Raw genomic sequence first — 7,225 nt, 5'->3', positions numbered from 1 at the left:
ATATGAGTTCTAGACCATTTCGCCACCTCTAATAATTACTTTGCCGACCACATTCCCCATTTCAGAAAACTCTGTTGCCAAAAGCGTCCACTGTGTGGAATTCAACTCAGGTAAGTATTGACACGAGATGTTGCCGATGGATATCTGGTTTTTTGTTTCTTTCATACATGTAGTTTTTGTAAAGTTGGATTATGTTTGAATCGAATTTCCGTTTATAGTTGCCTATCAATAGGTCGTAAATCTATCATTTTTATTATATAATCACAAGTTGGTTTTACTCTAACCTTTTCTTTTCAATTTCTTGTGCCTTTACAATCTTGTAACATAGATCCAATGTAGTCAAAATTCTCATTTTGTGCCGGCACTGGTTATCGCCTTGAGAAACCACGATTGAGTGCCTACTCTAGACCTCAACTTTAAGACCCAAATCGAGTTCTTGTTCCCTTCCCGATCGTCAATCGTCTATTTGACCCACATGGACTGCGGTTGTGTGAGAGTTTTCGATTTGGTGAAGTAATCGACATACAACAACACCTAAAACTTTTGATCTATGTAATTTTAGCGCAATCAAAATGGCATGCTTGGTGGTACTCACACTAAAGAAGAGGATGAATGAGGAATGCCAATTTCAGAGTAATCAGTAAACCATGGCAAGAAGACCGGGGAAATTACCAAAAAAGCCATAAATTTATTGCACGTATGCCAATTCAATCATAAACTTTTCAATACGGCTAATCTAGTGCTAAACGTATTGGCAATTTGCCAATTGAGACATTTGGGAAATCGTTAATGTGGAAACCAGCTGTTTTACGTGGCATAATCTGTGTTAACGTGAATAATTTTGGTAATTTATGTAAATTTTTTTGAATTTTCTATTTTTTGTATTTATATTTGTATTTGTTCTTTGCTTTTATTTTTCATTGTGTAGACGAGGGTCATCGGTAACCCACACCAATTGCCATGGCCTTGCATAGGGCCTTAGCGACCCGTCAGTCGAGGTACAAAGGCCTTTGCCACATTTGGGCGAGGCCTTCGCAGCTAGCGAGAATTGTAGGCACAATGAATAAAAAGGCAAAATAAGAAGAAAAAACAAATTAAAATTTTAAAAAAATTACAAAAATTATTAAAGTCAGCGCTCGCCATGCCATGTCAGAAGGTTGACGTCCACACAACAATTTTTGACCAAATTTGGTCAAAATGACCTAATTGGGAAATTATCAAAATGTTTACGACTAATTAGATAAATTAAAAAGTTTAGGACTGAATTGACATGAGAGCAATAAGTTCATAACTTTTTTGATAATTTTTCCAAAAAGACCCTCTAATTGACATTCTAGACTAGATTCTCCAAATGCCAGTCATTGTCTCGAAAGATTAAGTGGTGATGGACATGAGGAATATGGACGTTTCCCCTTGGTTAAATCTTAAATTTAAACCCCAACTTCTTGCTCGAGATGCCATTGCCTTCGAGAAATTGGGATTGATCTAGAGCTTGACTTGAAGACCCGATATTAAGTTCGTGTTCCTTTCTCGAGCGTTGGTCTTCTATTTAACACAAACACTACAGTCGTTTGGAATTTTTCGATCAAGTGAAGTCAAGCAACAATTTCATTCATGCAGTTGTAGCCCAATCACTTGGCCCAGCTTTTTGACCAAAAAAGTTGGCCCGAATTAATATTAGGGACCCAATTTCATTTAAGGAACAAAGTGGAGTATAGCCCTAAGGCTCCATGATTTAGTTTGTTTAGCTGCAAATGCGATATTTTTGAAAAACATTTTTCAGGAAAATGATAATATTTTCAGGTCTTTGGCTGAAACTGAAGCTGAACTAGAAAACATTTTTTGTCGTTTTGTAAGGAAAATTTTCGTTTATTTCCTTTGCTAATTCCATTGTTTTCCATGTACACTTAAAACACTCCAAAACAAAACTTACCAAAACTTCAGACCAAGACTCAACACTCACAAGCGCACTACACATATATGCACCCTTCATTCTAGAAGGGCATACGCATGTTTTACTCTACATCTCCGGTCACCACGGTATTCCCATCGTCGCCATCGCATATACACAACCAAAGCCATTACGAGAGCACGGGATACAAAAGTAGTAGGGGAATTAAAACAGAGAGACTACAATAAGGCTTATGAGACGATTATATTCAATTTCATAAGCGGTGGCTGATCCAGCACTTATATTGACATATTTCATAATGTATATAGTTCGCTTATGTATTAGCATCCAAGTTCATCATTGTTCCTAGCCTTATACAGCCCTTTGACTCCTGTGGAAGTGTTTAATGAGAGCTTCCATTGGTGTCCCATCCCCTAAAATCTAATAATTAAAATCCACTCCTTTCTAGCAAGCTCACATACCATGACAATGGGCCAATTCGCAATATATCTATTCTTGTCATGATTGACAGATATGCTTTGGATAGATCCCAGAAGCTGAATTAACAGTTAAAAGAGAGCTTCCCCTCGAAAGAGGAAAACCCATGAACAAACTTGGCCGAATACAAGAACTAATTACAGAAGTAGACGGCATTATCATCACGCAGATCTCTCCCTCAGCAAAAATGGGAATGACATTCACGCAATGACACTCCAAAACTGTAAATTTATAAACTCAAACAACACAAATTCAGTCGGTGATAAAAACGGAGCAATTAGCATGGAAGTGAAATCCACTCACCAACCCACACACTGCAACTGAAAAACTTGACCGACGCCCTGCGCTAGAAGTGAATTCGCCAGAAAGTAAACAATAAAGAAATAGGAAGAAGCAGCAAAAAAGCAGAGGAGTAAGGAGATTGAGATAATTATACCGTGGCGAAGAGGCTTCTCCATTTCAATTTAAAGATTCCCAATACGACGCACGCCAAAAGCCGATCGAATTGCCACTCAATATGAGCGATCAAGCAGAGTGTAACGCTGAATTTCAACTGTGGAAAAGAAACACGGGACATGCGCGAAGAAGAAATGAACAGATATGAATGTGGGATATGATCCCATAGATATGACCTTATTAGAGATGGAAACATCCAAAGAACAGACAATTTTCAGTATATTTTCAGTATCACAGACAATTTTCTTGGACTTAACTATAAATAAAGTTCGAAATCATATACTAAAACAAAATAGGTAAATATTATCTTTGGGGTAGCACACACAATATTATTTATGGAACAAAGTGGCTTATATCCCTGAAATTTTCCTAGCTCTAACTACAATTGTCAAATCGAGATACCGAATCGTATATTTGGATCACAAATTCAAGAATGGCAAATCGAGAATCAAATTGCATTTTCCCAGTCGCTTCGGTTGTTTTTTGAATACAACGAGCTTCCCAAAGTCTTCCCGCCAGAGGATTTCCCCAACACCTGCTCACGATTTCCTCGCCGATTAACATGAGGTCCGGGTGATTCTTCTCTTGCCCTTGATTGAACGCACACTTTACAAACAAATTAAGCGGGGGGACATTGCCCATGATTGAGGCGACCGATATATTCCGCGAAGTCAAGATGAATTTACTTCCCTTGGAAACGCTTCCTAACAAATCTCTCAATCCCACCCAATCCTCCCGCCTCACTTCCCACACATCGCCCATTACGAACAAACATCTTTTGGTCTCCACGATACTTCTTAGGCAATTTTGAAGCATTTCAAGGCTATCATATTCTTCTATATGACCAAGAGACTCGATGATGCCTTTTATTATCTTCTTAACTTTGAATTCTACTGGCATGTATAACCAAACTTTGAGATCAAAATGTTTGTTTACCTAATCATCATTGTATACTAATTGAGCGAGAGTCGTCTTTCCAATACCCTCGATTCCAAGAATCGGAATGACTTCTATCATTCCAGCTCTGCCATCATCTGATCTTCTCAACAGCTTTATTATCATTTCCTTTTCTTCATTTTTTCCAATCATATTTGAAGGGGACACAAAATAATGAGTTTCCCTCCGCGTAACTATAGTCTTGTCATAAACATCACTTGACAAGTTTAACTGAGTTTTCTCTTCATTGATCCCATCAAGTCTCTTTCTTAGTTCTTTCATATTGTGTGCCATTTTAAAATGGAAAATGAAGTTGGATATCCGCAAGGACAAGTAGCATACTTTCCTTTTGAGGGTCAACTGCTCAGTGGACCTCGCCTGCCTCCGCAAAGTCCTGGCTTCAAATTTGCCGAGCACGTCCTCGGCATCATAGCAGAAGTCTTTAAGCTTCGATAGCCAAATCCTCATAGCTTCATCTTTAGTTTGCTTCTGCTCAGCATCAGCGAGCATCCTCTGGATCGTCTCTAGCGTGTTCTTGATCTTCTCTCGGTCATCCTTGACGCCACATACCAATTGACATTCTTCAAAAGTTGATGAAGCTAGTTTCTCCACAAGAGGTTCAAGGACTCTAGATACAACCACGGACATGGTTGTGATTGGTTTTATTGGTTTTCGAGGAGGAGCGTAGCCGCTGTGCAGGAATTAAACTTGATATTAGGAGCAGATCAGCAAACGAAACATGATTTTGCCAGGTTATATAGGCATAGATGCCGGAAGACACATGGTGCGAAAGAGAAAACTTAAGCAGTACTTTGCATAACCTTGTTTCCCATAGCAATAATGAAGTTTAAAAAAGAAGTGCGACCCAATCCGACAAACAACATTCTCATTTCAGAACAAAACCAGACAAAAGGGCACATTCATCCCATAAGATATAATGTGTCAGACCAATTTTCCTCTACAGACCCATGACAAAATAACAAACGGAATCACGACCCATGATGTAAACGCAAAAACCAGAATAAAGAATCACTTCACTTAATTAGGTTACTAACTGAAAATCTATTAGGAAAAATGAACTTAAAATCTCGTAAAGAACATGTCTACAGGAAAAATTTTGGGCACCAGAGTATGTAATAAAGAATCACTTCACTTAATTAGGTTACTAACTTGGTCAAAAAAATCCAGCAAGAGATGGATTTTGAAAAAAGTTTCAGGTGCTGTTCTAATCAAAGATGGCACTAACTGAAAACCTAGTCAAATTAACTCCAGACCCAACGCACTTTAAGGAGAGAAGAACAAAAAAGCACCAAAAACAACTACAAAGATCGTCCTCATGTTGAAACATTGAATTAAATTACAAAAGGAAAGGGAAAACCTCATATCTTGAAATTCAAAGCATAAAACGAACCAAAAAAGTATGACCTGTGAATTCATTCGATTGGAATTTAAGCTACACAACCAAGGATATACTAGGATTGCGTGAAATTACGAGAAAAATCAAGCGAAACGCAAAATAAACCTCTAAATCCATTAGAAACAAAGCATGACAAAACCAAATATATGAGTCAGAATGCATGACGAGCGTGAAAATGTTCAAACCGTGAAAACAAAGGGTAGAGGAAGAGACTTACATCTGAGTTGATGAGTGAACGCGGCGGCTCTGAAACCCTAGCAAAGAGAGGGGGAGAGAAAAAGAGAACATGAATTTGAGAAATCTCACTTGGTTATCTTTATCTTGGACTTGCACATGCCCTCGACAAATTCAAGAATCGTTAAAAAGGCGATTTGAGAGCACTGTATATTCTATTTGGATTCAAGATAGGAAACTAGCCCTTTTTATTGACGCGATATCCATCCCGCCCAAAAAATTTTCAATTAAATTAGATAATGGGAAATTTCACCTTGTTGCTCAATCAGATAACATTCAAAGGTTTTCTAGTTACAATCTTCACGTTCTTTAAAAGGGTCGCCGAAAAGCTCAAACCTTAGGGTTTGAAAATTTGAGTTACTCTAAGTGACATTATGTTTTGGCGTTACCGAACCGAACCAAAGAAATCCAAACCGGCAAAACGAAGGTTATTTTTTCATTATCCGAACAGAATAGAAAAGTGCATGAAATTTCGGTTTGGTTCTGATTTCGATTCTGACACCCCCAGTGCCAACACCTATACATGTGCCCAGCGAATACTCTCTATTCTCTAACAAAGTCTTTAACTTGATTAATCTGAGAAAGACAATTAAGAGAGAGTGCTGCAAAGAAAAATTATGGCTTCTGCTATTGCTTCCCCTCTTTCGTCGGGGTCCAATTCTCACTGTAAGCTAGTGGCTCTAGAGATGTTTGCTGAACTCTCTCTCTTACCGTGAGTGTCTACCCACTACACCCCTCGCCTTGCCACCACGGACTTGATGTTCTTGAAAGCTCCCAATTCATGCATGTCCTGTGAGCGCATACCATCAGTACCAGGTGTCGCTGGAAGAACATCAGCTCAACTAATAATCTTCCTGCAGGTCCCAGTTAATAGACATGATGTTTGAGTCTCTTCATGGCCAAGTCCTTGTTGCATAATTAATGACAAAGTGTTTATTTAGATTCAGCATCAATGTTGGACATGGATCTACTCTACATAAGATCATAGCATGCTAGAAATGTCACCGTGCGCATCATTACACCAAGGCTATCTACATAAAGATTGTGTTGCACAATCTTTGAACTGTCGTAGGTCGCTAAATGTGTAATTGTTGCAGCACATATACACGAGATCACTAGATTTGTTTTTTGAAAAAATATATATTACTTCCACTTATTATATGTTTAAGTTATAAGCGGAAAAAATAATTAAAATTGACTTGAGCAAATAAAGTAATATGTTTCGTTCTTTATTTTTTTTTACGAGCTTTATTTTATTACTAGCATATTTTTTTATTTATTAATTTACCTTTTCAATTTGACATAAAACTTTATCCAAACAACATATTCAAATGAAGAGGTTAAAGTGGATAAAATAGATGGGTATGCATTTTCATAAATTGGTTTAATTGTGTATGCGTTTTAGTAATATGGTTTGAGTAGCTAGGGTTTTGGTCAGGTTGGGTATGGGTTGCTAAAATTGCATTGCAGTATGGGTTATATGGGTCAATTTAGGTCTAACAAATTTCAATCCGACCCAAACTGGCCCGACCCACCCATTTGCCGGCCTACTTAGGACAAATGAACTCAATATTACGAACGTCGGAAAATTCCAGCCTTGATACGGTATGGTGCCAAGCCTTGCATTGCAGCCTTATTTTCTCCTCTCTCTTTTTTTAAAAAAATTATTTAATTTCTATTGTGGTACATAAATATCACAAATTCTTTTACCAAAGCTATGTGCATAACGTGGAAAGTGGAAAAGATTTAATTAAATATCATCATCAATCTAATCAATCAAAAGGGGTTGTTCC

The sequence above is a fragment of the Syzygium oleosum genome, unplaced genomic scaffold (genome assembly GCF_021117445.2).
Source record: "Syzygium oleosum isolate NSW1041296 unplaced genomic scaffold, Sole_v2.1 Sole_v2.28, whole genome shotgun sequence".
Taxonomy (NCBI): Eukaryota; Viridiplantae; Streptophyta; class Magnoliopsida; order Myrtales; family Myrtaceae; genus Syzygium; species Syzygium oleosum.
The sequence above is the reverse complement of the archived record's forward strand: the minus strand, read 5'-3'. Positions refer to the sequence as shown.